Source organism: Sinocyclocheilus anshuiensis, unplaced genomic scaffold (assembly GCF_001515605.1).
Source record: "Sinocyclocheilus anshuiensis isolate Anshui unplaced genomic scaffold, SAMN03320099.WGS_v1.1 scaffold447, whole genome shotgun sequence".
NCBI classification, from domain to species: Eukaryota; Metazoa; Chordata; class Actinopteri; order Cypriniformes; family Cyprinidae; genus Sinocyclocheilus; species Sinocyclocheilus anshuiensis.
The window spans coordinates 3,705,443-3,713,971 of NW_015552615.1; the positions used below are offsets into that span (position 1 = coordinate 3,705,443).

At 35.0% G+C, this 8,529-nt stretch overlaps 1 long non-coding RNA gene across 1 annotated transcript; it reads right to left on the minus strand.

The window, feature by feature from the left end:
* Positions 1-693: 693 nt before the first annotated feature.
* On the minus strand, positions 694-7,717 carry LOC107666055 (uncharacterized). The gene is made up of 3 exons (XR_001631627.1): positions 7,672-7,717; positions 3,567-3,655; positions 694-728 (listed from the first exon to the last, which is right to left on the minus strand). It is a non-coding gene; the product is annotated as an uncharacterized LOC107666055 (long non-coding RNA).
* Between the last annotated feature and the right edge of the window lie 812 nt (positions 7,718-8,529).

Here is an 8,529-nt window from a genome sequence, read left to right on the forward strand (position 1 = left end):
GCTGACGAGTGTGCTTGGCTGTCAGGGCTGCAAAGCTGCTTACTAAACATAGTTACATTAATAACTAAAGTACACAAGCAGGTAAAAGTTTGGGGTCGGTACATTTTTTTATGTTTTTGAAAGATGTCTCTTATGCTCACCAAGGCTGAATTTATTTGTTATTTAACATAAAATAACTGTTTTCTATTTGAATATATGAAAAATATGAAAATATGATTTATTCCTATGATGCAAAGCTAAATTTTCAGCATCATTACTCCAGTCTTCAGTGTCACATGATCCTTCAGAAATCATTCTAATCGCTGCTCAAGAAACATTTCTTATTATCATCAATATTGTTGTGCTGCTTAATATTTTTTGTGGAAACTGATACTTTTACGAATAGATAGCTCAAAAGATCAGCACTTATTTGAAACAGAAATGTGTTGTAACATTATAAATGTATTTATAAACATAAATGCATTATATATATGCCACTTTTGATCAACTGAATGTATCCTTCTTGAATAAAAGTATTAATTTACCATATAACACACTCTCCTAAACTGTCATATTCTTATATTTATTGAATCAGACGGTTCATTTAAATCAAGTGGTTCATAAACAAGATTATTTAAGGCAATGCATTTTACATATTTAGTTAAATGAATAGTTATATTAGTTCATCTAAAAATACAAATCATTCACTCACCCTCATTTCATTCCAAACCTGCATCACTTTATTTTTCCTGTTCAACACAAAATGAGAGAAAAAAATGAAAATGACAAAAGAAAGGCTTTTAAACCCCATAAACAGTTCTTATGACTTGTGTGCTATATAGCTCATCTGAAGCCGAGTTATAGTTGAAACAGGACCAGTGAATGAATAATTCGTTTCTGCTTCTTTTAAATGAACCAGTTGATGCTGTTCCCAAAATGGGCAGAATGATCCTTTTAGAGTCATCTGAATCAGAGTGACTCATTCCAGTCATAGATTTTGAGTTAACAGCTCACTGAGGCGACGATTATTGATGAAAAATGAAGAGTTCAGTCTGTTCCTCACACAAAGACTTAATATCAAAATATCTCATCTTTTGTTTCACAGAAGAAAAAAAGGTTAGATTCATCTCCCTAGCTTCAATGTAGCCAGCAAAGTTTCTTGAGTAGCTTGTAGTCCATCTAACTACACTTTTAGAAATGACTGTAGTTTAAGTTCTTTAAAGTATGACTAGCCTGGGAAGGTGGAGTTTGAAATATTGTTAACATCTACTTCATTTCAACAGCTTTGAGGAAAGAACGCAGAATTTTAGAACGGCGTTATACAGGCTGTCATTGTAACTGCTAGGTTTTAAATAATCAATTATGAATGTCAGACAGGATTTATGCAGCTACGGCAGCTCGAAAACCATCAATTAATAAGAATAAGAATAATTTGTTACATTTATATAGCACTTTTCTAATCTACTTCAGTTCTCCAAGGCACTACAAGACAAGTTTATCCTTGGGAGAAGAGACGTGGTGGGTTCATGTATTTTCATGAGACAGGCATCACTCACTTTTTTTGCAGCATGCCAATGATTATTTTACCAAGTTCCTGAACTTTTTGCTTTATAACAAAATATTTATTAGCTGGCAGAAGCACTAACCACTGTCTCAGCAGTAAGAGCTGAAGAAGGAGGTGATTATGCAGCAAGGAAACACGCAGTGTGATGTTCCAGTGGTGCACTGATGTATAGACAAACACCTATGATTTGTCACCATTTTGTTTCTTATTTATATGTTAACAAGTTGAGTTTCATTAGTATTCTATAAAGACAGCTAAAGGCTTCGCTGATTGAATAGATTTACTAGAAGAAACGCCATCCGCAGAGAATCGTTTTGGATGCAGTTTGCAAGATTGCACAGTTATTGAGGTGTTGGGAAACGCTGTACAATGCATTTTGAAACATGAAAACTATTCAACTCGCCGGCTCCTAGGGATCGATTTGGATAGGGAGTATTTGTGAGGTTTATGTTCCATTGTGTGAAGTGAAATGGTTTAACCATTTGCTTTTGTTCGCTGATGGATTTCAAACAGAGATGGGTGTGTGATTACAGGTTTATGTGACACCGTAAGGTTGAAATAATTTGGAGACGCATGATACATATCGTAACAGATATGAAAGCATTAAAAATTATAATAAAATGACAACCAGCAGGGAATAACTGGCCCATAGCCACTAGTCAACCCTTGACCCATTGAGTGGTCAAAACTTGGCTGGTGAAGATAGGCCAGTTTGCAGTTGTAAGCTAAAATATTCAAATATTTTAAACTAATATAAAAATTGTCCAAATGCTTGGTTTTAATTTTGCACTCAATACATTTTTCATCAATTGAAATGTTATTTTTGTTGATTAAAATAGATAGATAGATAGATAGATAGATAGATAGATAGATAGATAGATAGATAGATAGATAGATAGATATACATTCCAAAAAATCTAAATCTAAAGATAGATAGATAGATAGATAGATAGATAGATAGATATACATTCCAAAAAATCTAAATCTAAATGACTAATATTTCACTATAGAATATTCCTCACCTCGAGTGCATCTTTAATGCAGTGTTTATTTACTAAATATATTATGTCAAAAACTGCTAGAAGGCACATAAATAATCATATGCTGTAAAAATACAGGTATGACAGGTAAACCAGGTAAAAAATAGGGATTCCCACTACTGTATAGAGTTTTTTCTGAATTTCTGCTTGGTCAGGCTGGTGAAGGTCTGACTCCTCTCACATCCTCTGAACTCGCTCCTGGTTGAGCCCTGCATCGCTTGTGTACCGACAGGCTGACAGGCCTGATCAAACACACCACGTCCTGCTTCTCTTCGAAACAGTGTGGCTGAGATAATACTGAGCTGAGAAGTCAGATCTGACAGGACCTGTGTCAGCGAGAGCCCATTAAAGATAAATGAGAAGTGCTGATGGCGTAACTCTGCTGACAGGTCCAAGATCAACCTGTGCCTTCTCTGATCCTCCTGAAAAGCTCACAAAGGCTGGGATCTTTAGTCACACACATCACCTGGGTTTAATTGTACCAGCGAACCACAAATCTATCAAATTGAATTATTACACATGTTCTTTTGAGGCTCTAACAAAGGCACTTTACTTTACTGTGCTCTTCAGATATCGGCTGGGTGAATTTGAAAATAATGTGCTTTGGATAAAGAGGAAGGACCTAGAAAAGAGCATAAATAATGTAATTAAATGCAACTGAAGCCAGAACCTTCCTTTTAAAAAAGTTTGACCCTTTTATTTCTGTAGTGTCTGAATGAATTCTGTTTGTTCTGGATTTTTAAACAATTAGTCAAGTTTTTTCTTCTTCTTCTTTTTCTTCTTCATCTAAAGGAAATTAGAATTAAATTCACACACCTGATATCTGAAGATTATATACAGTGTGTGTATACTTTCAAGTGTCTACAAAAAGGCATTTAGAATGGAAATCAGGGTCAGACGACAAACATCAAAAACACACTCTTTAAAAACGGAATGATTTTAAATGTTAGCATCAGACTAGTTTGATAGAATCACTTACTGACCTTGTCTGGGTAAAGTTGCATCCAGTCTTTCAACTTCAATGTCATAGAAGTTGCATGATACGTGCAAAGAGACCAGAAAGAGACCATTGCTAGGAATCAAACAAAAAAGCTAAATCAAAACAGTTTTGAAGCAAGTTACTTGTTTACCAAGAAAAAAACAAACATATTTTTGCCTCTATACTCTTATGCACACATTTTTACTTCCAAGTGCATTATTGCAACCACAATTTTAAATAAAATGCACCAGAAAATTCATTCAAAATGAGTGTCCATGATTATCAAAATCCTGCTACGAATGTTGATAGAGCTTCACTTATGTTAAACTCAAAACATCTCTTTCACTACCTCAGCAGTCTTATTTTAGTCAGGTTTTGAGAATGTAGCAGCGTCTTCCCAGAATGTGCCAAAAATGTCTTACTCTGTTCCACTCCAAAGCAAGACAACAGGCTTTCCCTGGATTAAGAACTTCTCTTTTGTTGTCTTCTGTCTCTCTTTTTTGCCACAAGCTGCTCCTACAGCAAACTGGTACCAACGGCACCTAAATGAGTCAGGAACTGCGACCAAGAGTTTCTGCACAAAGAGGCTGATTTATCTCTATAAAAATAATAAAACAAGGGATCCCAGCATACAGAATCATGCAAAAGTAAATGCAGGAGGGGAAACTTTGTATTTGACATTTTCTGTCTACGTTTTTTTTTTTTTTATTCTTTACTATTATTATTTACTGCTGTTGTTGCCAGAGTTAATAATCACTACATGTCAGTTCAGGTCACAAAATCCAAAATATTGAGGGGAAATGCACGTCAAGATGTACAAAACATGGACAAAATGGCAACCTCTGAAAAAAAAGCCAACAGATACGGAAAATAAAACAATAAATTGACTTTTAAAGCTTTTTGTAATATATTTTTAATGAATATGCCACAATAATGTAATCTTGTTAAATTAATTGTTTTCTCTGCAAATATTTGCATACGCAATTGTGATTTGACTAATTAATCAGCATATCATGTAATTAATTTGAATCAAATCAGCCTGACTTCTAAATACATTGCTTACATGACTCTACTTTCTACCAGTAGCCTTGTCTTTACCAGAAATATAACCTTTTTTAAGCCATTTCATGTTCCCACTTGAATAGACTATCAGGGCTCATCTGTGCAGTTTTGTTCTTGCCAATTCAGCGTCTTAGAACAGAGAAAGACTCTCAATTACCTCCTGAAAACCAAATGTCTTCCAGAGCCTTTTCCCATCTATTTCAGAGCAATTATGAACAGCAGACTTGACAGAGTGTCAAAGGGACAAAGAGATCTGAGGAATTCACTGTTTCTCCATAATTGCAATTCAATGTTAAATATTTTTTTTAAAATGTTGCGTGTGAATTGAAACACCTTTTCCATTGAGGATTAGGCTAGTTATTACTTTTTTTCTGAATAAAAACAGTCCAAGCAGGAGGTCAAGGTTTGGCAGGTCCAGCCGGTAAATATCTTAACTACACCATTATGATTGCAAAATATATGATTCTTCATTGACAGCCAATAAAAAGGCTGTGCATTTGGACTAAATGCATTCTTTGCAATAAATGGAAATTAATTAAATAAATAAATATGCAAACATTCAGCTATTTCGTAGTCTGCTGCAAAGAGTTTTCACATACTGTATTGTGATCAGCTACATGACATTCATCAAATATGAGCCATTGAGATGAATAGCAATGCTAATGGATAGTTTTCTCAAAGGGATGCATACTTTCAGCCATTTCTTTTATTGAGTTGCTGCAACTCATTATATAATAATTAATAATTATACTGCAAGTCACTTCAATAAAAGCATCTCCTAAGTCACTACTTACTTACCATGTTCATTTGCAAAAATGCACATTAGATTAGAACAATTCATGTCACAGCCATTGATACTCACCTTCAATAAACACACCTAGACACAGAACACATAGAGGTAAATGCTTGTATATTGCACTCTAGGCTAAAACATTAGCTAACATTGCCTTGGCACTAAGTGAAATTCAGAACCCATGCGAAACATCACCCAGTGGACATTAACTTAAGTAATGCAACGTTAGCTGTGAAAAATTTCAGAATTGCTCTTAAAGTACACAATCTTAACAGAAAAAAAAGCACACTAATGTAGGGCTAGGCTAATGAAGCGCAAATAGCATGGCTGTTGCCACGTGCAGCAAGGTGCTTTCCCATGGAGGAAATTGAAAATTGATTTTGTGGAGAATGACTGCAAATGAACTGCGAGGGGATAGGAGAGCACAATTTCCTCTCTCTGCAATAGAGCCGTGTCGGCTTGGGCTTTATTTCATTTTTAAACCACAAATTGTGTTAAACCTCAATGCCTTTTTAATACTGTGATATCAGCATTTGTTTTACAAACAAAAAGGAATTTGTGCAGTAGTATCAAATCCATGCTAAATTTCTCACTTTATTTAGATTTTTTCCCCCTACTACAGCCTCACCTGAGCAAAGCGTCTTATTGCCTCCAAATGATCAGAAGCCTCAAGAAAACCAATTTATCTGAAAATAAAGTACTGTATTGAGAAGCACACTCAATCTGCTGAAAGGGAGGATATATTTTGCTGCCTCCAAAAATATCATGTTTTTTGGACATGGCACCATGGTAACACTATGCATATTTATACATGAGCATGGTAAATACAATATAGTTCTTATTGTACTATAGTACTCTATGTATGTATGTATAGATGTCATGTAAAGTAACGTTGAGCAATAATAAAGAAAAAAAGCAAATATCTACGTCTTTTTCTATACATGATATCTAACAATAATTATAATTATTTCAAATATTCAGCAAGAGGAAATGCAATAAAAGAAGTGCAGGATTTTGTAATGAAGCGTAAAGTGTGATTATAGCTACTAAACACCGGCACTCTGTGTAGCATATTTAATTCCATTGTGAGCTGTTTTATTTTCCAGTTCTCATTCTGGTTGACACCATCTGTGCTCGGGTATGAAATAAGAGCATATTTTCCTAAAGCAATTTTTAGAACATCTAATTTAGGAAAGCATAATTTATCAGTTGGACGCAGTGCATTCACTAACTAACCTCTCGACCGTAAAAATGAGTTGAAAATTCTAATTCTTTACTCAGAGAGAGCCAAGTGATCAGTTGTGCATGGTTGAAATGTAATTTTGGTGCAGTAATTAGTTGAATTAGACATATGAAGTTTGAGTCTGAAAATGATGTGACCCTGAATTAAACTGTAATATTCTAGGTCTCCATTACAGTGAAAAATAAGTAGCATGAGCACGCTACTGAATTCTAGAAGTTTGATGTGAATTGCCAATACTTTGCATTAGCAAATCAGCATTAGAAAAACCTGTATTAAACTCTGGTAGGTCCTCCAAAACAACTGGTAAAATATTGACTATAAGATCGATTTGTGACAAAACCCTGACAATTATCGATGCTTTTGTTCACGTAATGTAGTTTCAAAATCTAACCGTCAAAGCAAACCATTATACAGTATATAACTTATATTCTTACATGTATAGGTTTAAAATACAGGTTCTGTCAATTTCTGGTTCCCATAAAAGATCAAATGCATGGTTAAAGGCACTGTTGATGTTTTCTTGTTATAGTATGCTAATCAGCCATGTACAGCACAGATGTTAGCCAAGAATGTTGAACTGTCATGCAAAGTCTTACTATTACAAAAGCAGAAAATGTAATTACATCAGAGACTGGTGCTGAAAATTCCTCAGAAACATTTCTTAACTCACAAACACAAGATGCAGCATTTACACAGGCTTTAAATTCATGCCGGATTTGTGAAGGAAAACAATGAACGGGAAAACGTGAAGCATGCCATGAGCGGGGCAAATAAGTAACGCATTTGCCAAACGCGCTGCTTAACAGCACAAAAGCACACACATGACTACACATGAATACAACCACTTTTTTTAGACTTCTGGGATGTTCTTATAGCCTTTAAAGTTTATTAATTGTAACTTGATTTCAACTGAGCTTACATTATACTTGAATAAATAAAGAGCTCAAGTTATTAAATGAACTACTGCTCGCTGAGGGAATGAGAATTAAAAAATGCATCGCTAATACTTACTCATGTTTATGCTGTTGATTTCCCTTCAAAATGATGTCACTTCCTGGAGGGTCATGTCATTAAAGGTCTTTTAAAGTCTAAAGGTATTTCCATTACATTTAAATATATAAGCCTATTTTATCCCATATAAATATATCGTAGGGATATTAAAACATAGTAATAGGAATGACCAAAATATTATCTCTTTTTGTTTAGTTCGTTTTTTTTTTAGTATTTGCCACATTTTTGCCACAAATCTGGTGACTGCTGAAAACAGCACTTCAATTTTTGTTTCTTTAAAGAGATTGCAAAAACTCAAACATCTAACAGATATCTGTCAAAAGTGAAACATCCCAGAGTAACCAAACTTAACTTATCAAAAGGCACTACTAACTAAGAGGAGAGAACCAAGATGGCGAGGACAGTACAGAGAGGGTTTTTTTAGCCTGATCTTCTACTTTATGTTCAGCAGAGCATCTCTGAAGGTGATTTATTTGGGTGTTAATCTGGTTTGGCAGTGCTTGTGTGTACGTGTGTGTGTTCTATATTTACAGGCTAGAGATGTGTCCCAACGACCTGCTTCACAGCTGCACACCAGAGATAGGAGCTTCAATCCAGAAGCCCCACAAACACAAACACACACGTGTGTAACACTCACTGGCTGACAGACAGCTACACACAAAGACACACATGTATTAGAGAGCACTCCATCACGAGCAACACAGGACAGATAGTGTTGTTTACAAAAACAGAAGTGGCTTTAGGTGAAGGGTAATTTCCTGTCTTCTTTGATTGGTCATGTAAGAGAGCAAAAAATAAATAAGACATCTTGTGGGTTTGTGCTTGTAGGACACTGTCAAAAATTCAGACAAAATATGG